A 25,030-nucleotide genomic window follows, 5' to 3' on the forward strand; every position below is an offset into this window, starting at 1 on the left:
CACATACTAGGGCCAATTTAGACAGGATCCAATTCACCTACCAGCATGTCTTTGGAGTGTGGAAGGAAACCGGAGTACCCGGAGGAAACCCACGCAGACACAAGGAGAACATGCAAACTTCAGGCAGGTGGTGCCGTGGTTTGGATTCGAACCAACGGCCCTAGTACTTCTGATTTAGAAGAGGACTAAAAATGTCCGTGCTTATCTGTTCCTGTTCTAATTTATCATTCTAGCTTTGGAATGTGCGCACACTGGAAGAGACTCACGCTGACACACAAGTTCAGTCTATGAACACTTCTAGTTTATTACAATGAGAAAGTGAGCTTATATATGCAAAAATGATGCGAGAGTCATGTGAGAACAGCATAAGCATTATATTAGTCTTTGATTGGTCATTTCCACACGAAAACAATCTCCCTCATGGTATAGGTGTGATCTTCTTCCAAGTCTTATCTATAGAAAGAAAAACATTCCTTTGTTTCAAGTTGGCACGATGGCAGGGGGGATCGGTGCCTGTGATCAGGACCACAAAGCCCAGCAGGCAGAAAATATTCACACAACATATATATTCATACTAAACATTTATAAATATGAAGAAAGAAATAGTATTAAAGTATAAAAATAAATATGTAGAAAAGTGTGTGTGTGTGTATGTATGTATGTGTATGTGTATATATATATATATATATATATATATATATATATATATATATATATATATATATATATTTATTCAATAGGAAACCAAATAGGCATTTTACCATATCCATCACACTTCCAGGCAGGAGTGCTAACCATTTAGCCACTGTGCTGCCCCATGTATGTAGCAGAAACCAGTGTAAGCACTGTACCACTCCCAATAGGCCTTGGAAGTGAGATACCATTTCTATTACTCATACATTAACCACTTAAGGAGCGCCCTAGAGTAGATATACTGCTACAAGGTGGCCCCAGGGCGCAAAATCATGTATATAAATGTAATTTTGCATTTTCGGGTAGGGGGTGCACCTCCATTTGTAAACGCTATAACGTTCATGTAAACCAATTAATTTACACGTATTGGGATTTTTTTTTTTAGAAAAGACATGTTGCAGAATACATTTTGGCCTAAATTTATGACGAAATTTGATTTTTTTAACATTTTTTTTACTGGACATGTTTAATAGCAAAAAGTCCAAAATATTGTTTTTTTTCTCAATATTGACAGTCTTTTTTTTCATAGCGCAAAAAATAAAAACCGCACAGGCGATCAAATACCACCGAAAGAAATCTCAATTTGTGTGGAAAAAAAGGACGTAAATTTCATTTGACTGCAGCGTTGCATAACCGCGCAATTGTCAGTTAAAGTAACACAGCACTGTAACGCAAACCGCTTCTTTAACTTCCCTATAGCAGAAATACTGTTACAGGGCGGCATGGGTGCACAAAATCACGTGTATATATACGTGATTCGCACTCCCGTGGTTTTCACGCCCCTCCCAGATAGCATCAGATTGCCCATCAGTACACCAGTAATCACATTTAACCCCTTGATTGCCAGGAACACGCTCATACACAATAAACCTTCATTGCTAGTATAGTGTCTGAACGGATCAATATCTTTGATCAGATCAGCACTATACCAGTGTTCATATTGGTATAGCATCCCCAAACACAGAGCCTTAGCGGGATCAGCCCCGGCACCTGCCAGCACCTGCGTTTAACCCCTAGGCTTACCCCACCCCCTTCTCCCCTAGGAAGTGCAGTGTCAGTAGGTCACTGTCACTTGATACATTGCACACAAAACTGCAGTGTTTGCAGAATCTGGCCTGATCTCTGCTAGCACTTGCCGGTAAATTTTGATGACTCATATGCAGCAGAGTGCCAGTACTAGTGCCACTCTACCTTTTGGTGAACTGGTGAGCACCAGCGGCCTAGTATATCCTGGTCTTTCACATACCAGCACTGCAGTATTACTTGGTGACGTGGCGAGTCCCATAAGTGCAGTACAAGCTGGTGCGGTGGCAAGCACAAGTATTGTCCTGCAACCACCAAGAATTTGCGCACAGGCCCGTAGAGCCCCTAGTATCCTTCCGGATGTGCTTGCAAATTCCAATTGTCAGCCCACATATTCTGCAGCACCCGTACTTCCCCCATTCACTGCCCAACCCGGAATTCAGGTGGAGACAACAAATTTAACTACTCCCCTTGATTTTGTGGAGCTGCTTTTCATGGAAGATCTGTATGCATTGATTGTGGATCAAAGCAATTTATATGTACGACAATTTATCGCCGCCAACCCATATTCAAACCTTGGCAGACCATTTGCATAGAAACCCATTACGGTTTCCGAATTTAAAGTTTTTTTGGGCCTACCTCTCAACATGGGCATTACTGAAAAAAATGAATTGCGGTTGTATTGGTCCACAGACCCGATTCATCATATGCCCGTGTTTTCTGCTGTCATGGCCAGGCATAGATATGCGAGTATACTGTGTTTTATGCATTTCAACGACAACACACTCTGTTGTCCTCGAAGTGACCCTGGATTTGACCGGCTCCATAAAATTCGGCCCCACGTAAATCACCTTAACCAAAAATTTTCAGATGTCTATACTCCCCAGCAAAACATCTGCGTTGATGAGTCCCTCATTAATTTTTCTGGCCACCTTGCTTTCAAACAATTTCTCCGCAGCAAGCATGCCAGATATGGGGTCAAGATGTATAAAACCTGTGAGAGGGGAACAGGCTATACATACAAGTTTCAGATGTATGAGGGAAAAGATAGTCACGTGGAGCCCCCCGGGTACTCAGACTACATGGGGAGCGGTGGCAAGATATTTTGGGACTTGGTGTCATCCTTTTTACATATAGGGTACCACTTATACGTGGACATTTTTTATTCAAGCGTGCCATTATTTAGACATTTGTACAATCTTGGAATTGGTGCATATGCCACCGTGCGACCCAATGTGTGCCCGCCATTAGAAGTGGGTGGATGCAGGGCGGTATATTCTAATAGTGGGCATACCACACACTTTTTCTGGCAGAGATTTTGTCTCTTTTTTCATGCCGCCCACAGGCTGCCTAAAAAAAGAACATAGCATAGATACCCAACAAGGACCAGCGGCATACTGGTACATCACTGGACTTTGGTTATACCAGGATGATGCCTGCAGCTGCAGGCATCATCCTGGTATTATTTTGTTCAGCCGGCGATTGGCTTTCATGTAAAAGCAATTCTATTAGCTAATTAACTGCAGGATTGCTTTTACAAGCAGTAGGAGACAATGCCCCCACCCTCCCCCGCTGCCTTCCACGGCCTTCTTGGGCAGTCCCGTGCCATCGGAGGAACTTTCAAATGCAGCCGGTGTTTCTGCCAGCTGACCATAGAGCTGATTGGAGACCAGAGTGGTGCCAATCATCTCTGTAGTCTAAGAAATCAGAGCTACGAGCATTTCATCACTTCAGTGTCACAGGATATAAACAGCTCCATTTGTAAATTGGGAAAGCATTTGATCACATCAATCTTGGGGAGATTAGATAATGTAAGGGCAAAGGAGATATCTAGAATCTGACAGACCCCAGGTTTCTCAAAAAAGAATATTACAATGCCCATTGAAGTTATAGGGATATTTGCATTCCCTGTGATATCATTACAAGTGATAAAAAAAAATGAAAGGGACAGTGTAAAAATAATGTAAAAAATCAAATAATTAAAAAAAAAGCACCCTCCCCCCCCGCGCGTGTTGACCCTGTGCAGGTATGTAAACAGTGGTTGCACCAGGCGTGTGAAGTATCGCCGTGAACGTCAGATCAAGGGCAGTAATTCTAGCACTAGACTTGTAAATCTAAAATGGTAGCTTGTAAAGGCTTTTAAAGCATTGCCTATGGATATTAAAAATGTATGCAGTTTGTCACCATTGCATGGGGAATGCACAGTTTTAAAGCATGTCATGTTTTGTATCTATTTACTCTGCATACCATCATCTTTTATACTTTCCAAATAATTGGCTAATATATTGTGTTTTTGTGCATTAAAAGTAAAAAAAGAGTATTTCTTTTTTTAAAAATTGTGTTTGAAAAATTGCTGCGTGAGTACTATGTGACATAAAAAATTGCAGCACCCACCATTTTATTCACTAGCGTGTCTGCTTTAAAAAAATATATAATGTTTGGGGGTTCCAAGTAATTTCCTAGCAAAAACTACAGATTTTTTTCATGTGAACAAAAAGTGTCAGAAAAGTCTTGGTCTTCAGGTGGTTAGAAGTGTGGCATAAACTTCTAATGCTGGCCATAAAATGCCCCCACCCCCCAAAACAACCCCTTTTTGGAAAGTAGACACCCCACACTATTTTCTGTGAGGCATGTTAAGTCAATAGAAGAATTTATTTTTTTACAAGTTTTTTGAAAATTCAAAAAAAAATTTTTTTTTACACAAAAATGTTACTTAAATGATTTATTGCTCACACATGCCATGGGTATATGTGGAATTACTCCCTAAAATGCATCCTGCTATTTTTCTCAAGTATGGGGGTACCACGTGAGAGATTTTTTGGCAGTCTAGCCAAGTACAGGACCCCAAAATCCAATAAGCACCTTTAGGCTTTTAAAGGGCTTTATTTCCTCATTACACTTCCTGACTACCTATCACAATTTGGAGGCCCTGAAATGCCAAATGCCAACCCCCCCCAATGACTCCTTTTTTGAAAGTTGACACCCCAAGAAATTTGATAAGAAGTATAGTGAGTATTTTGCTGATCTCGTTTGTTGCCACAAGTTTTTGGAAAATGAAGCAAGAAAACAAACTTTTTTTTCTTTTTTTTATATTTCAAAACCTTGTGAGAAAAAAATGAGATCTGAAAAATACTCACCATGCTTCTTTTTAAATTCCATGTGGTGTCTACTTTCCAAAAAGGGGTCATTTGGGGGGATTTGGTGCTATCCTGTCATTTCAGGGCCTCCGAAACTGTGATAGGTAGTGAGGAAGTGAAATGAGCAGTTACGCACCTTCAGGCTTTCAAAGTGGTCACTGGATTTCAGGCTCCTGTATGTGGCTAGGCTCCCAAAAAGTCTCACAAATGTTGTATCCCCATACTCGGTAAAAGTAGCAGAATGTATTTTGGGTGTAATTCCACATATACCCATGGCTTGCGTGAGCAATATATAATTTAAATGACAACTTTGTGTAAAAAAAAAATGTTTTTGTCATTTTCCAGAAACCTGTGAAAAAAATAAATCTTCCATGGACTCAATATGCCTCTCAGCAGATAACGTAGGGTGTCTACTTTCCGAAAAGGGATCGTTTGGGGGTGTTTGTACTGTCCTGGCATTTTAGCATCTCGAGAAATGTGATAGGCAGTCAGAAAGTAAGAGCTGTGTAACTTCCATTATCTAAACCATAGTTTGTAGATGCTATAACTTTAACACAAAGCAATCAATATACACTTTTTGGGATGGATTTTTTTAACCAAAAACATGTAGCAGAATACATTTTGGTCTAAATTTATGCCAAAATTTTAGTTTTTTGGATATTTTTTATGATAGAAATGAGAAAATATCAGGTTTTTTTTTTTAATTTTCGGTCTTTTTTTTTGTTTTGTTTAAAGCGCACAGGTGATCAAATACCACCAAAAGATAGCTCTATTTGTGTGGAAAAAAAGAACGTAAATTTAATTTATGTACCATATTGCATGACCGTACAACTGTCAGTTAAACTAGTGCAGCACTGTATAGCAAAAAATGGCATAAATTGCAGTATCTATACCATAGTTTTGTAGATGCTATAACTTTCACACAAAGCAATCAATATACACTTATTGGGATTTTGTTTACCAAAAACATAGCAGAATACATTTTGGCCTAAGTTTATGACTAACTTTGAGTTTACTATATATTTTTTATAACCGAAAGTAAAAAAATATAGTTTTTCTTCAAAATTTTTGGCCTTCTTTTGTTTATAGCGCGAAAAATAAAAAGCGCACAGGTGATCAAATACCTGTATTGTCAACCAATGTTTCTTAAAGGATAAGTTCACCTTTGGGAACATGTTACATGATCCAGCCAGTTTTAGGGTGGTACATGTAACATGTTCCCAATGCTGCTGCCCGTCAGTCCCGCCAGTCAGTGCCCTTCAGTGCTACCTGTTAGTACCCATCAGTGCTGCATATCAGTGCCCTTCATTGCTGCCTATCAGTACCCCCTCCTCAATGCCCACCAGTGTTGCCTCAGCAACGCACATCAATTTTATAATAGAAACAAGGAAAACCTTTTTCTTTTCTTTTTTTTTTAATTTTCCTTTTTTTTTTTTTTTTATTTATAGTGGAAAACATAAAAAACCCAGTGCTGATTAAATACCACCAAAAGAAAGCTCTTTGTGTGAAAAAAATAACAATGTCATATGGGTACAGTGATGCATGACTGCAATTGTCATTTAAATTGTGACAGCGCTGAAAGCTGAAAATTGGCCTTGGCAGCAATGGGGTGAAAGTTTCCAGTAGGCAAGTGGTTAATCATGCTGTACTCCAAGAAAAGGATTGTCCCTCATGACAATCTACTTGTCCTATTAAAAAAAAAGAAGATTTTAACCAAAACCGTATTTAAATCTGAGGTGTTTTTCAGAATGTCTGGTGCTTTTAAAAATAAAAGGGGCTTTATGGTGACTTAAACCTATAATGTTTTTAATATTGCTCTGTTTATCTCCTAATCACCTCCCTGCCTGTCTCCAGCACTTCACCTGGGGACTGGCAGGGAGAGGAGAGACCTTGCAGTGTGACGAGCACGGATTGAGTGCTCGTCAGGAAAGGGGAGTGTCGGGCTCCTTTAATGCTCATCAGAAACACATCTGCTGAATGAGTAAATGAGGCACCAGCCCCAATAAGAAGAAAAAAAAAAATGTTATTCTTTCAGGTTACCCTCGCACACGAAAGCACTTGGGTGCTCAGTACAAGGGCATGCAACTGTAACTTCACGTTGGGGTGTCTCCAAGCGAGACTTTTTAGATGAGATGCCGAGTCCAAATTGATAAAGAAAGGTGCATTTATTACACTGCAGTGGAGATAATATAGCATACAAAAGTTCACCTCATGTGAGATGAACTAAGGTAATACAAAATATATATCTGTCTCTTAAGCTTAGACTATTACATATATAGACATAATGTATAGGCGTGATCGTACAGGGGTTCAGGCATGGTCATATAGTCTTGGTCCAATCAAATTCTCATATGCTTAACAGCAAACTCAGAGTTAAATTCAGGTTAATAGTTCAAAATCAGTCCAAAATAGACGGTTGCTGGTTCAAACTGGTTTGACCATAAGATGCTTTTCTTAAACTTGAAAGAGGAAGTTATAATTAATATACAGGATTTATATAGCGCCAACAGTTTGCTCAGCGCTTTACAATATAACAGGAGACAATACAGCAACAATACAGTTCAATACAAGAGGGATAGGAGGGCCCTGCTCCTTGGTGCTTACAATCTAGGATAACTTGTAAATTCAGCCGGCTGGGTCTGTGTCTTCAGATATGTATATTAGAACATTCCTTTATCAGACCCCTATATTTCTACTCACTACCTAGCCAAATCAAGCTCTGGTGTCCAAGCTGCTGTGTCCACTCCCATTATCCACTTGCCTACCAGGCCAATTCTGACATTCCTCTCCTACTTAGAACCTCCAAACATAGTGTATATATATATATCTATACATAGATATATCTATATATATATCTATCTATATATATCTATATCTATATATATCTATGTGTGTGTGTGTGTGTGTGTGTATATATATATATGCACACACACATATATACACACACAGTGCTCAGCAAAAATGAGTACACCCCAACAGATTGGTGAGAAAACCTTTACTTTCCTTTCAGAATAAACATTTTCTATGGGACACTATACTATAAAATACTCACACAAATGCGGGCCATTGATTGCAAACAAGGTTTGTTAATTTTCACTCACAAAAAAGTATTTTTCCTAACAAATTCATTCAAGACCATGTTGCAAAAATGAACCCGAATGAAAGTCTTGGCACAGAGCTAAATTTTAGACAACAAAATCCTATTTAACATAAATTCAACTACAGGTGAGTCTATTATTAAACAGGTGTCCAGCAGACAGTTGATTATAAAAGGACATTACTTAACAAAGAAAACCCCTTCCCATTTCAGGCTGTCGGCTTTAGCACTACATGGAAGAGAAATGTCACAAGGCCTGAGAAAGAAAATAATTTCTTTACACAAAAAAGGTGAAGGCTACAAGAAGATCAGCAAAGCTTTACCTGCTACTCAGAATACTGTAGCAAAAGTGATACAAAAACATAATAAAGATGGAACTGCAACCATCTCACAGAGACGTTCAGGCCGTCCACAGAAGTTAACACCTCGACAGGAGCGTCTTCTGATAAAGGTAAAGAAAAACGCAGAGGAAGTTCACTGCAGTTAGCTAAAGTAGAAAGCCAAAATGGGGTGATTGTTCTTGTGACACAATGCCGCATATACGGTAAAGGAATGGCATCCATGGGTGTCGTTCAAAAAGGAAGCCTCTCTTAAAACCCATGCACAAAAAAGCCCACTTAGAATTTGCCAAGGTCCATGCTGAAAAAGAAGACTACAACTGGGACTCTGATCTGGAGTGATGAGACCAAGATAAATGTTTTTGGAACTAATGGCTTCAAAACTGTATGGTGTCGCAAAGGTGAGGAGTACAAAGAAAAATGCATGGTGCAAACAGTGAAACGTGGTGGCAATGTCCTTCTGTGGGGCTGCATGAGTGCTGCTGGTGTCGGGGATCTGCATTTCATTGATGGTATCATGAATTCACAGATGTACTGCTTTATATTGAAAGAGAAGAAGCTACCATCACTCCGTGCCCTTGGTCGTTGTGCACTTTTTCAACATGACAATGATCCAAAACACACATTTACGGCCAGTGGTGCATTTCTGAAGAACAGGGTGAAAGTGATTCAGTGGTCAAGTATGTCTCCTGATCTGAACACAATCGAATGCCTATGGTAAATTCTGAAGAGACAAGTTAAACATCACTCTCCATCCAGCATCCAGGCTCTAAAAGATGTTGTTCTTGAAGAATGGAAAAAGATAGATGTTGCAGTATGTTGCCAACTTGTTCATTCCATGCCTAGAAGAGTTGGTGCTGTCCTTACAAGTCATGTAGGTCATACAAAATATTAGATGTAGTAGTTTTTGTTGTGGGGTGTATTCATTTTTACATCAATTAATTTGAGTAAAACTGAAGATTTTGTAATCTAAGTTATATTAGTAACCTTACTTTCATGTAATGGGCTAAACAAATGTTCTATAAAATTCCGTGTTGTTAAGATTTTGGAAATTGTTCTTGTGTTCATTTAGATATTATTTATTTATTTCAGGTACTTATATAGCGCTGTCAATTTACGCAGCGCTTTACACATATAAATTGACCATTCACATCAGTCCCTAACCCTCAAAGGGTATACAATCTAAGGTCCCTAACGTACATTCATACATACACATATTAGGGCCAATTTAGACAGGATCCAATTAACCTACCAGCATGTCTTTGGCATGTGGGAGGAAACCGGAGCACCCGGAGGAAACCCACGCAAGCACAGGGAGAACATGCAAACTCCATGCAGGAGGCGCCATGGTCGGGAATCTAACCCATTACCCATTTACTGCAAGGCAGACGTGCTAACCACTAAGCCACTGTGCCACCCCATTAAAGCCTTACTATTCAAAAGGGGTGTACTCATTAATGCTGAGCAATGTGTGTGTGTGTGTGTGTGTGTGTGTGTGTGTGTATATATATATATATATATATATATATAATTTTTGGAAAAATGCACTTTAATGAATTTTATTGCACCCAAACACAATATAATACCCAACAAGACAAACAATATTACTACATCTCAGGGAATAGGCGAACGATGCCACCAAAACAAAAAGGAAATTACTTTCCAAAAATAATAACACAATTTATTAAAACAATATTTAAGTCGATTAAAGAGAATGGTGGAATTTTTTTAAAATAAATATTGTTTATTAAAGTAGAACTTTTGGCTGGGGTTTAAAAATTGGAAAACAGGCAGGATTTTTAATGCAGAAGAGAAATGCTTTGTCTCTTCTGCATTAAAGCTTCTTACCAGCCTGTCCACCCCTGTACAGTAAGCTGCGTAAGGGCAGCTCACTGCACAAATTCGGCAATGCCAAATCTGATAGAAGTCCCGTGTATGCGGATGGCGCATCGCTGGATTCTAGGTGAGTATAGTTCTGCTTTAAATTGTGTTGTTAGTTTGAAGTACGATGCCTTTTAAAGTCCCCTATTTCTGGACAAAAAAATACCAAACTTTTTGATAAAATGTAAATAGATACTTAACATGTCACACCAAACTGCAGCACTTAAATTTCTCCATAGGCGTTGCTTTAAATGCCTTTACAGGTTACCATTTAAGAGTTACCCAGGAGGTCTGGTGCTAGAATTATTGCTCTTGCTCTGACATTCACAACGATACCACACATGTATGGTGCGATCACTGTTTACATATGCGTATGGGACTTTCATATGCATTCGCATTTGTGTGTAAGCACAGGGGGACGGGGGAGCTTTAAAAAAATTTTTATTTTATCTAAAACTTTTTTTGACACTGTCTCCTTATCTCTTTATTATGATTATTACTTTATTTTTATTTTTTTTTTGTATTAAGCTATCACAAGGTATTAACAATATCCATTTTAACAACGTAATGGGAAGGGTGGGACCCTGTTTGCAGAAGTGATAGAGTGGCTGTGCAGGCAGCCAGCAGGGCTAAATATGTAAAAGAAAAAAAAGAACAAAAAACCAACCTACCCAGCACCTGGCATGTATGATTTGCACATCCCTGAAGTGATAGGAGGGGTATCCGTTTCTCCCAATAGAGGTGATATAAGGGGTGTCTGTGTCCCCAGTAGAAGGGATATGAGGGGTCTCAGGGTACCAGTCACTAACTGCTGCCGAACATGAGGGCTGGTTTGCATGTCGGTCCCGCTGGTGGAGGTGAGGCCAGGTTGTCCTGGTGGAGCTGTCTCTCCCCTTTTCCTCCCCTTTTCCTCTCTGCCCAGCCCACACTACGGCGCTATCCCCAGGCCAGCCCACCACCGACATTCCCTGTAAGGGCCCATAAAAAATTGGCAATCACCCCAACTTATATTAGCTTTTAAAGTAAGGTGTACATGGAAGGGCATTGCGTAGCGCAAACAAGAGAAAAGTTATCTAGGCACAATCAGCTAACCAGCAAAATAAATGAATAGCTGACTAATAATTTGTGGTAAAAATAGAGATTTTAGTTGTTTATTATTTGCAAATATATGTGGAAGCCACACTGCCTCATCAAGGCCTCTTTCTGATAATTGTAGACTCTAGGTTGGGGGTATCAAATTGGCGGCCCTCCAGCTGTTGTCAAACTACAAGTCCCATGAGGCAATTCAAGGCTGACAGTTACAAGCATGACTTGTAGTTTTGCAACAGCTGGGTGGGTGCCAGTTTGACGCCCCTGCTCTAGGTTATATGCCTTCGGGTAATCGGACACTTGCAAATTTGGACGCTCCCCCTTGGGCATACCCCTAAAATCCTACCTCACTGTTTTTTGCTACTGTCCTCTAGGTCAGGGCTTAAAATTTTGAGTCTAGACCTACTAGCCAGGCACAAAACTTACTCTCCACCAGTTGCCCCACCCAACCTTTCCCAGGTCCGCATCCAACCCCACCCCACCCCCCGACCGTCCCCAGCCCTGCCCCAACCACGCCCCCTTAAAGCTTATGAAATTACATTTTTCTTTAGAATAAAGAGTCCAAAATATAAAAAACCGCAATTATAACATAGCTTTATTATGTCAATTTAAACATAACAGCAATAGGGTGCAATCAAAATATCAAGTTTTACAGCTTTAAACCTGTAGTGAACATTTTGTATTTTTTTTGTTTATCTCCAGCATCTTTAAAAAGAGACTTTTTAATATGGCAATATGATTTTTGTTAGTGAGCACATATTTTCAGTTATTGCTGTTGTTCCTTAAACTGATTTTTGTATAATACTTTTATATTTTTATTATTCATTTAATAAAGTCCAGTCGTATTTTAGCAGAAAATTATAAAAACAAAATGTGTTTTGGAACAGTAAATAACAAGTGTCTTACAGTTTATTTTGTAGCCCTATTTTCACAGGTATACTGCAATATACTAAGGCCACTGAGCTCTGTGAGGGCAGTGCAGTGGTTTCTCTATAGTGATCCCCCAAGGTGGTGGAGAGTGGGTCTTTCCTCCTGTCCCCCGTGGCAGGGGGAGAGCGGACCTCTCCTCAAGTCCCATGTGGCGGTGGAGAGGGTGTCTCCTCTCAGCGGAGGAGAGCGGACCTCTCCTGCACCTGTCCCCTCAGCGGCGCTGCCAGTGTAATGGAGGTGCTGAAGAAGCCGGAAACCGGAACTCGGCTTCACAATGAGGCTTGGAGCGCAGGTGCAGCCGCTCCATCCATCATCTGTGCTCGCCACACAAGAATTTCTCCTCGCATTTGGCGATCGGCTTTTTCAAGCCCTGCCCTAGGTGATGGGCCTTTTCTCCCTTTGTGGAGAGGTTTCTGCGCATAACTAGTTCTAGTTCTTATTTACTTCAAATTCTTCAAGCAACTCTTCAATTATACAAACAAAAAATATATATATTGTGTGTAGCAATCGTGCCCACAGAGATGGACGCAGTCCTCCATTTTGTTAAGAATTTTCCATATTGTACCATTTCTCACTCCCAAAGCAGGCTGCCTCCTCCAATCATACCCCCTCCCTCTCTGTTGAGTGACATGTGGTCTGTTTGATGCAGAGTACAAAAAGGCATCGAAACCCAGTGGGAGGGCGTCCTGGCTATAAAACCTCACCAGCTAGGTGCCCCCCGTCTGGTAGCTGTGCAATCTGGGATATCGTAAAAGTGTAAACCAAGTCCCTCACTGAACTTCAAAATACCTTCCAAGGGGTCGTAAAAATAGACTTACTTTTAAAAACTCACTTTTCCATATAAGTTGATATCTTCACGTAGGACATAATTACCTAAACATGGAGCCCATATTCAGACAGCTCAATTTGAGACCATTCTCCTGGTATGTTGCACCTCTTATCTGACACGTGTAAGAGAGAATAAAATGATATCTCCTGAACCATTCAAGTAGATATGAACTCGTGGCAACTCCAGCCCCCGGTCTGGCAGGGCCTGCTGCGGCCTACCACTCCAGCACCCGGCCTGGTAGGGCCTGCTTTGGCCTACCACAGCACACTCCCCCTGAAGCCTGAGCAACACTGAGCCTGCAACTTACCACAGCACACTCCCCCTGAAGCCCAAGCGACACTGAGCCTGCAACCTACCACAGCACACTCCCCCTGAAGCCCAGTCAACACTGAGCCTGAAACCTACCACAGCACACTCGCCCTGATGTTCAAGTAGCTACGAACCCCCAGCCTGCAGCATAAAAGAACCATCACTGCCCACCTCGGCACACCCCCACGTCTCCCGACCAACCAGCAGTGAGCCTGCAGCCTAATGGAACCTCGTGCCCACATCCCTACCCACACCTGAAAGAGGGAACTGAAGCGGGCCTACTTCCACCTGAACCGATCAGACGATCCCGGCCTGGCGAGGCCTACCCCAGCCTACCACGATGTGGCCTGACCATGACCCGAGACCCATCTGTCTACCCCCCCGGATGCCCACCCCTCGCTACCTTCTCCAAATCTCATCTCCACCACCTGAGAAACACTTCCACTACTGACGTCCTCATCTCCTCAAGCCAAACCTCACCCCACATTCTGGGACTTGCACAAACTGGAACTTGTAGCCTGATCACAACCTTACTACTACCCCCCTACACTTGCTACTACCCCCCTACACCGGTGCCGGGCACCACGGATCCCCTGGGCCCAGCACTACCCTTGGCCACACCTTATCCTACTGATCTCAACCAATCCTGAACCTAAACACAAGAACTCTAGCTGCAGGAAGTTATAACAACGAGATACTGTCAGGTACCTACCTACGGTAGCTCTAGCGCTCCACAGACCGGCTTTCCCCAGGGCGCGGAGTCTAAGCCCCAATCTGCTTGTTCACCAGAGCCCCTGACTTGGAACAGACTGAGACCCGGTCGCGGCCCCTGAGTACACCCAGCTGTGGTAGAGCGAACTGCCGGTGGCACATAGCAGGATGAGAGCCTGATGTGAAGAGGCAGAGAGGTCCGTGCAGGATGGATGGACGGAACACACTGGAACAATAGCGGAGTCAGACAGGCTGGGTCGATAACGGTGGAGGCAGAGCGGTACAGAGCAGCAGGTTGAGGGTCGTCAGGTCACAGGCCAGGTTCAGCAGCAGCAGATCAGACAATCGGGAACAGGCAGAAGAATGGTCAAATGAGCCAGAGGTCAGGGCCGGAGAAGGTCAGCAATGGTCAGGATCAAGCAGGATTCGGCAACAACAGGAACTCTCTCAGGAACAGGAACAACAAGGAACAAGACCATAAGTCTGTGAGCATTGCAAGAGCTGGTTTAAATAGCCCGCCCGGTGCCGACATGCGCGCCTGGGTCCTAGTGCCTGCCCGGCATCGTCATTGGTGACAGGCGCGCCTGGGTCCTAGTGCCCGCCTGCCTGTATGTCTTGTCGGGATCCTACCCATGTGCAGATTCGTGCACCGCGGCGAAACTTGGGATCCCTGACAGATACGCTACTGCATGCTAGACTATCTACAATCAACCAAGCCCCCTGAGAAACTCTCTGCCACTCTTGTCCGCCACTCCGCTTACCTTCCTAAAATGCTTTCTTTACTCCTCCTCATACTCCTCTCCTCCGTTCCCAGAATCTCCTCTCTATATCCCTCTGCTCCTCCCAAACAACTCTACATCGCACCTTCACTGCTTCCATCCCCCTACTACGGCTCTCACCACCACCTCCTAATACTCCACTGACCCGAACACCACCACTGGCAGACACACGCACTTTTGTATATCCCGCTCCCATGCCACCTTTCTCACCCTTCTTCTAACCGCTGGGGACATCTCCCCGAACCCTGGTCCTCCACCGCCACGGCCACACACACAACACCCACTTACTTCCACGAACTGTCGCAACCCACACAATCTAATACCTGTCTCTTTTGCTCCTGGAAACCACCTTCCCGTTTTCATGTGCACTCCTGAACGCCCGATCAGTTTGCAACAAACTCACCGCCATCCACAACCTCTTTGTCTCCCGCTCCCTTCACCTCCTTGCGATCACCGAAAACTGGATCCAAGCCACTGACTCTACCTCCCCTGTGGTTCTCTCCTATGGAGGTCTCATCTGGACCCACTCACCCAGACCCTGCGGTCAAAATGGTGATGGGGTTGGTTTGCTCCTGTCACCGCAGAGCACCTTCCAAGTCCTCCCAAACCCTCCCTCTCTATCCTTCTCTTTGGAGGCACACTGCATCCGGCTATTCTCTCCAATCTCTCTGAGGATTGCAGTAATCTATCGGCCTCCTGGCCCCGTGTCCCGTTTTATCGACGACTTCTCCGCCTAGCTACCCCCCTTTCTCTCCTCTGAGTTACCCACCATCATCCTTGGAGACTTCAACATCCCTATCAACAACAATAACCCGGCTACTTCCCAACTCCTCCACTTAACCTCTTCTTTTGCAGTCACACAGTGTATACAGTCCACCACCCACTCCGACGGGAACACCCTGGACCTTGTCTTCTCCCATCTCTGCACTCCCCACAACCTCACTAACACCCCCTTTTCTCTCTCTGATCACAGCCTCATTACCTTCTCCGTCTCCTCGTCCTCAAACACCTATCCCTCCAAACGTCATACTATCACCAGCAGAGACCTCCACAATTTGAACCCTGCCCCTTTCCACTCTGCAGCTGACCAACTCTACGACACTATCCTTCCCACTGTCCTGCCCTGACCTGGCCACTACTGTTTATAACAACTCGCTATCAGCCGCCCTAGACTCGCTAGCACCCCCAACAACACAAAGTATTAGACCCCGACTGCTACAACCCTGGAAGACTGACCATACCAAAAATCTCAAACGACGCAGTCGTGTGCTGGAGCGACTATGGAGCAAATCCAGATCCCAACTAGCGTTCACTCGGTATAAATCTGCTTTCCTAACCTACACTTCCTCCCTTCACGCTGCCAAGCAAGCCTACTTTATTACCCTCATTAATACCTTTTCCTCCAGTCCTCGCCAGCTCTTATCTACTTTCTCCATGTGTGAGAGAGAAAAGAAGATCTCCTGTTTTTTTTAACATCAAAACTGAAAGAGACAAGAAATACTTTTGACTTATGAAACTTGAAGCTGCTTACACCAAGGCTGACTGGCAACCCTCTAAATTCCTTTCTGTTATCTCTTTGCTGTGCTATTGCTCTCCGTATATTTTTATATATATATATATATATATATATATATATATATGCTACATCCGTTCTGTGAATATTGTTATTGCACCCTTTTGACCTGTTAGTAAAAAATCTTACTTTCTGAAAGTGTTGAACTGTTTCTAAAGCTCTTTAATGCAAATTACGAATTCCTGCCGCTGAAGAGCGCTACTGTGTGTGTTTAACCCTCTGTATAAACCTGCATAATTGCATAATTAACCTGACCCAGTAACAATCGCTTCCAGGCTGCCGGTACACATACTGTGGTCCATTAGCTGGAAAATCTGTGTGCAGGGTGCAGCTGGGCGTGGCATTGTTACGCATGTGACAGTGCAGTTTTAGATTAGCTAGTCCTTTGGTCACAAGTTTGGTGAGAAGGGCAGGGGTCTGACGCCGCGATTGTCACATATTCCTTTGGGGAGGGAAGTGTAGGTGGAGCCCTAAGTTATGACTAGAAACTCTCCTAGCTGCTATTATGATTCATAACTCATTCTCTGAGTATTTGCCAGCCTAGGCACTAGTATATTAATACTCAGCCGCATCTGTGGAATGGTTAGAGATGAAACATGTCATATCTACTTGAATGGTTCAGGAGATATAATTTTCTGCTCTCTTACATGTGTCAGAAAAGGGGTGCAACATACCAGGAGAATGGTCTCAAACTGAGCCATCCGAATATGAATTCCATATTTAGGTAATTATGTCCTACGTGAAGATATCAACTTATATGAAAAGTGAGTTTTTAAAAGTAAGTCTGTTTTTACGACCCCTTGGAAGGTCCTTTGAAGTTCAGTGAGGGACTTGGTTTACACTTTTACGATATCCCAGATTGCACAGCTACCAGACGGGGGCACCTAGCTGGTGAGGTTTTATAGCCAGGACGCCCTCCCACTGGGTTTCAATGCCTTTTTGAACATTAAACAGACCACATGTCACTCAACAGAGACGGAGGGGGGATGATTGGAGGAGGCAGCCTGCTTTGGGAGTGAGAAATGGTACAATCTGGAAAATTCTTAACAAAATGGAGGACTGCGTCCATCTCTGTGGGCACGATTGCTACATTGGCCTCCCTAAATTCCTTATAAATTACAATCAGTTACCAACACAAACTATGTGCAATATATTATATATACACAAATAATTAAATCCGTATTATAGATGTCTGATATTTCTGTAAATTATGTGCAAAATAAATGACAATTTGAATGTGTCTAACAAAAGCCCATTTTTAAAGTGCTTCATATCCGAATCCCATATTCCCAGTGTGCAAAAGTAAAGACACCCAAGAAATAAGTGCTCTTTCTCTCTTCCCAAGAAGGATAACACACCGCACTCACCAAAAATATGACCTCTTCTCTCAAAGACTGTCATGTATGCTTGAAATATCACAAATGGATCTTATCCTCCCATTTTGGCTGGCTTGCATATATGGACCACATCAGATGTTAACAAGAATAATATGCAGCAAGAAACTGTAAATAAAAAAGAGGGAAAGAGATAGAGGACCTCTTCATAGTGTAGTAAAGATTGTTTATTAAAAAAAACTTGCATCAAGTAAAATCATTCAAACATGTATATCACTAGAAATGAACCCGGTTTGCGTTCCACCTGAGCTCCACCAACTGGAAGTGGCGTATCGAAGAAGCTCCATCAATCGCGTTTCGCCAGCAACATCGGACGTAATCAGGGTGTCACATGACCGGATACTCACTTCCCTTATATACAAGTTACAACCGCCATCTTGCTCCCACTCAATCCAATCAAAATCTGAGCCATCCCTTGTTTCAGCTAAAATTAACAATCGCTATGTCTATACATTATCATCTAACTTTATCAACCTTTATTTCAAAGATATCGTTCTATATTGCACATGGAAAAGGTTTAAAGTGAGATTTAATAATGTTAGATGAGGGCATGGTCAGCTGAAACAAGGGATGGCTCAGATTTTGATTGGATTGAGTGGGAGCAAGATGGCGGTTGTAACTTGTATATAAGGGAAGTGAGTATCCGGTCATGTGACACCCTGATTACGTCCGATGTTGCTGACGAAACGCGATTGATGGAGCTTCTTCGATACGCCACTTCCGGTTGGTGGAGCGCAGGTGGAACGCAAACCGGGTTCATTTCTAGTGATATACATGTTTGAATGATTTTACTTGATGTAAGTTTTTTTTTTTTTGCGATCATTCCAGACAGTCAAGAAATTAGCTCAAAAACATTTTGCCAAAATGTTTGAATAAAGTTACATTCCCACATAACATGTAGTAAATTGCCCACGCTACCACATTTCCTCCAACATAAGGGTGACGTGTCAGAGTACATCTTAGATAATTTCAATGGGGTGATGTAAGTATGGTACAGGATTGTTAAGGAGCTACCCCAATGATTGGTACACTTTATGATACCCATGTTATTACTCATAGCAGCATGCCATTCATCTTGAGTAAATGATCTTTGCAGATCCCTCTCCCTCCTACCTATACAAGTCAAGGTAGAATTATCGTTTTTGTATTGTAGAAACTTCTAGAACTACAATATTCCTTATTTTAGCCCAGTGGGATTGGATATGGCATGTCATATCTTCAAATCCACTTCTACCCACTTCTTTTGGTTCAATATATGATAATAGCTAATCTGTATAAAAGGCTACATACAGTTAAGGTACGGTATCCCAAGTCTCTCAATGGTCTCGTGTTAGGATTGGGAATAAAATGTTCATATGCTATTATTGATATATCCATTCTGAGCTTAGGTGAGGAATGGCATGTTTTGTTTAATCCTAGCCTCCATGCTTCAAGTGTTGCTGAAATAGAAGGAAGGTAGGTATTTAAGAGTTTAGGTGTAATGAGTCTAGTCAACAATAAAGCTTGGAGGTCTTGGTTAGGGACTACATTCTGTTCTATTTGAACCCATAATTTATCCAAAGGGGTTAATTATGCTTGAAGCTGATCCAGAAGTGCAGCATGGTAATAAGTGGATATAACTGGTAGCCTCAATGCTCCCTAGTCTTTTATGCTTAGTAAGAGATAGGAATGGAATCCGCGATTTGTTCCCTCTCCATATATATTTTTTCAACGCTGCATCCAGCTTCAGGAAGTATGAGGTATAATGAACGGAATCGTTCTAATATAATATAGTATTTTGGGAAATAACATTTTAAAAGCAGCTGTTCTACCTAACCAGGATAGTTCAAACTTTTCAATTTGTGAAAATTCCATTCGGATTAACTGCTATAATTTCTCATAGTTATCTTTAAATGTATTGAAGGAAGGGGCAGATATACTGTACATATACCCAAGTAATCTAATTTCTTGTGAGTCCAGCTATAAGGGAATTTATCTTTAAGACATTTTAATGGGCCCTTTGCAATATTCAATGGTAGAGCACAGGATTTTGAACTTATAGTATGAAACTGTACTGAATGCCTTCAAAGTTTTTTAAATCTCAGTTAATGAATTTTAAGGGATCTGTTACAGTAAGTATAACGTCATCTGCAAATAACCCTATTTTATGAGATTTATTAGCTATTTGAATGCCGGAGATTAATGGGTTAAGTCTAATTGCGGTCGCCTAAGGATCCATGACTAAGGAAAAAATAGACAAGGGGCAACCCTGCCTAGTGCCGTTGGTGATAATAAGAGTCCGATAGAGCATTAGATGTAAACACTTGCGCAGTGGGGGACTGTATATAAAGCTGTAATAGCCGACTTAAAATACCCACAAATACCAAAGTTATTTAGAGTAGCATCTAGGTATTGCCAGTGGACCCTATCGAAAGCTTTTTCACCATCCAATGCCACGAAAACAGCTTGCGATTTACAAATTTCAGTAATCCTCATCAAATTAAGTACTCTATGGGTGCTATCAGCTGCTTGTCTACCTTTAACAAAGTCAACTTGGTCAGCTTGAATGAGGGAAGGGGTTCTTTTTAATAGGCGAATTGCGATAATTTTAGCATATATTTTAAGGCCCATATTTAATAAGGATATTGGTCTGAAGTTTTGGTGGCGGTCCAGAGTTTTACCAGGTTTAGGTAAGGTGACTATAATTGCCTTCAACATTTCAGAGGAAAATGATGCCGAGGTCACAGCTTCAGCAAAAGTTTTTGTAAGATGAGGCAGTAACGTATCTTGAAATTCCGTATAATATTCTGCAGAGAAACTATCTGTACCCGGCGATTTTCTTTTCGGTAATGCTTTGATAGCGGCTATTATTTCACTCTCTGAGATAGGTTGATTTAACTCCTCCAACTTTTGGTTGTCGAGGTTATCAAAAAAGCATTTAATAAGGTCGGGAGTAGGCTGGGGAGTGTTTGAGTCTCTTTAAGATTATACAATTGAGAATAATAGGAGCGAAAAGCCTTCACTATTTTGTTGGGATGAAACGTTATTTTATTCAATATACAATCCAACTTGGCAGATAGTTCAGATTGTCTAGCATTAAGGTAATTCGCAAGCATTGTGTATAATAAGTAGCTTTAGCACATTTAAGATGTTTTTCATGTTGGAGTAGTAGAAGATTTCTAAGCACTAGTCTATTAGTTTGTAACTCTTGTAAGATATTAGGTGAAAGGGATTGTTTGTGTTGGGATTCCAATCTAGCAATTTTATCTACAATTTCAGAAAATACCCGTTTCCGTTGCCTTTTTTCCTGTGAAACTAGTTTCAATAATATTTCCCTACATTAGGCTTTATGGGCACACCAAGTATTAAATACAATAGTATCGGAAGAGTCATTAATGTCAAAGAATTCCTGCAAGGATTTAGAAAGGGTAGAACGAAAAATAGGATTAAGAAACATGGAGGTGGTATTGTGCCATAAAAACACCGGAGAGACTTAGAGTCTCTTCTAGTTAAGGATATAGGTGCATTGTCCGACCACGTCATTGGGTGTATTTCCGCTTTAGAGAAATTCTGCAATAATTGGAGATCCGTTAGAAAAAAGTAAATCCTGGAATAGGACTTGTGAGGAGCCGAACAGTGTGTAAAGTCTTTTTCAGACGCGTGGAGACATCTCCAAGGATCGTATAAACTGGCTTCTTTTAAGATATGCGCTAAGTAATGTCGCAGACTACAGGAGGAACTCGAGACATCCAAGGATTTGTTAATAATGGCATTAAAGTCACCACAGTATAGCAGAAATCCTTTCTGGACCTTTGCAACTTTTTGTTGTAGAGTATTCAAAAAGGAAATTTGATTGATATTGGGAGCATAAAGGTTCACAATTGTATAAAGAATGTTGTTTAGCTCACAGACCATAATTAGAAACCTTCCCTTTCGATCCACCACCAGAGAGTGTAATGAGTGACTGAATCTATGAGAGCAGCATGGTGCTTTAAGATTGGAAAAATGTGTTTCCTGCACACAGATCACATCCTCATGAAGCCCTTGTGCTTCTTTCCATAACATTTGGCGTTTGAAAGGGCTATTATAGACATTCATCGGCATTCATAGACACAATCTTCAGAACCATAATGGGTTATACAACATATATGATGTTTTGTCGCCCTCTAGTGACCTGAGTAGAGATTGCATAGTGGTGTTCATAGAAGATATAAATGCACTTACATCATCCAGATGTACCTGTTGGCAATAAGTGGGCCCCCGCCTACACGGAAGGGTGGGAGACATCTAAAAATTTTCCGGAGATAAGGCAGGTGTTGGTGCTCTGTCAGAAAAACTAGAAAAAAAGTATAGAAAGAACTGGAGAAAAACAAAATAAACAATTAACAAGTAGTCTTGTGTGAACCAAATCACTTCAGCTTGTTGGGAGTATATTTTGAGAGTCAATGACAACAGAATGTATGATCCATTTGGATTGAAAAATAAGGAAACAAAGACAGTGTGTAAACGCAGATTAGTTTCACACCCCGCCACTTGCTCCCATTCTTTCCTAAGTGAGGCCTTATTAGATGCAAGCTCTTCCTCAGCAGGTAAATTTTCCATTTCTTAGCTAGTTGGAATCTCTCCTCCTCAGAGCTAACTGTTATTAAATGATTGTCTTTTGTAATCAGCAGTTTAGTGGGAAATCCCTATTGATATTTAACGTTGTTTTTTTCACACAAATAGAGCTTTCTTTCGGTGGTATTTGATCACCTGTGCACTTTTTATTTTTCACGCTATAAACAAAAAGGCCAAAAATTTTGAAGAAAAACAATATTTTTTACTTTCAGCTATAAAAAATATATAGTAAACTCAAAGTTGGTTATAAATTTAGGCCAAAATGTATTCTACATGTGTCTGGTAAAAAAAATCCCAATAAGTGTATATTAATTGCTTTGTGTGACAGTTATAGCGTCTACAAACTATGGTATAGATACTGCAATTTACGCCATTTTTTTGCTATACAGCGCTGCGCTAGTTTAACGAACAATTGCGTGGTCATGCAATAGGGTACATAAATGAAATTTACATCCTTTTTTTCCCACAAATTGAGCTTTTTTTTCGGTGGTATTTGATCGCCTGTGCGGTTTTTATTTTTTGCGCTATAAAAAAAAGGCTGTCAATTTTGAGGGAAAAAAAACAATATTTTGGACTTTTTGCTATAAAACATGTCCAGTAAAAAAAAATGTAAAAATCAAATTTAGTCATAAATTTCTGCCAAAATGCATTCTGCGACTTGTCTTTGCTAAAAAAAAAAACCCAATACGTGTAAATTAATTGGTTTACGTGAAAGTTATAGCGTTTACAAATGGCGGGAAAGATACTGGGATTTTTAGGGTTTTTTTATACTAATAATTGTGTCGATCAGCGACTTATGGCGGCGATCAGCGACTTATGGCGGGACTGCGGCGGACATTCTGACATTGGGGGTTACTGACTTGGGGTCACTGACATCCCCAGTGACACCAATACAGTGATCAGTGCAAAAAAAAAAAACACTGACACTGTACTAATGGCACTGGGGAGGAAGGGGTTAAGTTTATTTTTCAGGGAAAGGGTTAACTGTGTGAGGGGAGTGTTTTACTAGGGGGCGGGGGTGTGTACTGCATGGAACACAGCTGATCGGGAGAGAGAAACTCTTCTGTCTCGATCACCGTGTCCTGGAGCTGTCAGGGAACTGACAGAAAGCACAGCTACTGCAGCTGTGCTCTCTGTCAGCGATTGCCGCCGATCGCCGGGACATAGCCGGTAACGATCGGCTGTGACCCGGCGACTGACATCCGTGGCTGTGATTGGTGGGACAGGTAGGGCGGCGGCGCACCTTGTGCGCGCCCCCTACCTGTTTACAAAACGCACGTTTTAAAACATGCTTTTGCCCAGCCGTGCCGCCCTGCCGCCGTATTCATACAGTGACTGGGCGGCATGTGGTTAAATCGATCAACTAATATCTCCGCTTGTATATGGAAATCATTCAAATTATTACAATTCCGTCTGACCCTCATCAATTGACCTTTCGGGATCCTTCCCAACCACTTCAGGTGGTAACAACTCCCTGTGGGGATGTAGCTATTCTGGTCCGTATCTTTAAAATAAGTCCTAGTACATATTTTCCATTAATCTTATGAAGCACTAAATCTACAAAATGTACTTTTTCGTTATTCCAATCCCCTGAAAAAAATCAATCCATATTCATTATGATTTATGTCCTTTAGGAATTCTTCCAAACTACCTATTGACCCAATGTCTGTAGAACAGTTAGGAATAATGTCCGGAAAAAGACTACCTTTAAATGCCAGAGTGATCATGTCACTTACCTTTTAAGTTATCCCTGCGGGATTCAATACATAGGGCATACCACTAGGAAATTGGGAGTTAGACTAAATGAGCATATAAGTAACAATAAATATGGTTTTCCCAGCATAGTGTGTCCAATCATGTTAGGACACACCACAATAAAGATTCGGGTGTTTTGACATTTTGTGGCATTGATAGAGTGGAACGGGATTAGACAGGTACCAATTTAAAACCAGCTATTCCTATTAATGAATTAATTTTTGAATTGAATATATGTCCTGCAGGCCTGAATTTAGATATTGATTTGAATTTTTATTTCACATTTTTGTATTTCAATAGTTTTTATTAGTTTTAAGCAGTATAAAACAGAGGCGACAGAACATGCCCCCACAGGGGCTATCAATTGCACCGATAAAATAAAAAACATAATAATAAAAGAAAAACAGTGCTCTAACTTCAACAAGGCAGAAGGTACGCCCACGCAGGGGCCTTCAATGGCACATAGGTTACAATGACGGTAATGAAATTCTAACTGCAATTAAAGGCAACTGTCAACTATCACCCAAAAAAAACTAACAGAAATGGAGAGAAAGAAAGAGAAGAGAAATAAGAGGAGAGAAAAAGAAAAAAAAGAGAAGAGGAGGCAGAGATCCAGGAGCGCCACCATCAAACGCCAATGCCTAACGCCAGTACATCCCCATACTAGCCAAAGGAAGCGTGGGAAAGGCATATTGCAACCATGGTTCCCATATTTTCGAGAATTTACATTGGGAGTCGTTACATATGCTCGACATCTGCTCATTAAGCATCATATTGGTCATACGATCCCGCACCCCCTGAAAAGGGACAAACGGACTCTTCCAGGCCTGAGCAATCGTTCTGGTGGCCGACAGAAACAAATAGGATGCCAGCTTCTGCTGATGAGCAAAGAGACC

At 41.4% G+C, this 25,030-nt stretch overlaps 1 protein-coding gene and 1 long non-coding RNA gene across 2 annotated transcripts in view; one reads left to right on the forward strand and one right to left on the reverse strand.

The window, feature by feature from the left end:
• EXD1 (exonuclease 3'-5' domain containing 1) overlaps window positions 1-25,030 on the forward strand; it is a 230,794-nt gene that overhangs the window by 171,232 nt on the left and 34,532 nt on the right. The gene's annotated exons all lie outside the window — the stretch shown is intronic.
• LOC149444997 (uncharacterized) lies at window positions 280-17,997 on the reverse strand. Its single transcript, XR_016306476.1, has 2 exons — window positions 17,757-17,997; window positions 280-453 (listed from the first exon to the last, which is right to left on the reverse strand). It is a non-coding gene; the product is annotated as an uncharacterized LOC149444997 (long non-coding RNA).

Source organism: Staurois parvus, unplaced genomic scaffold (assembly GCF_062004578.1).
Source record: "Staurois parvus isolate SC_StPar_1 unplaced genomic scaffold, SC_StPar_1.0 ptg000751l, whole genome shotgun sequence".
Lineage (NCBI taxonomy): Eukaryota > Metazoa > Chordata > Amphibia > Anura > Ranidae > Staurois > Staurois parvus.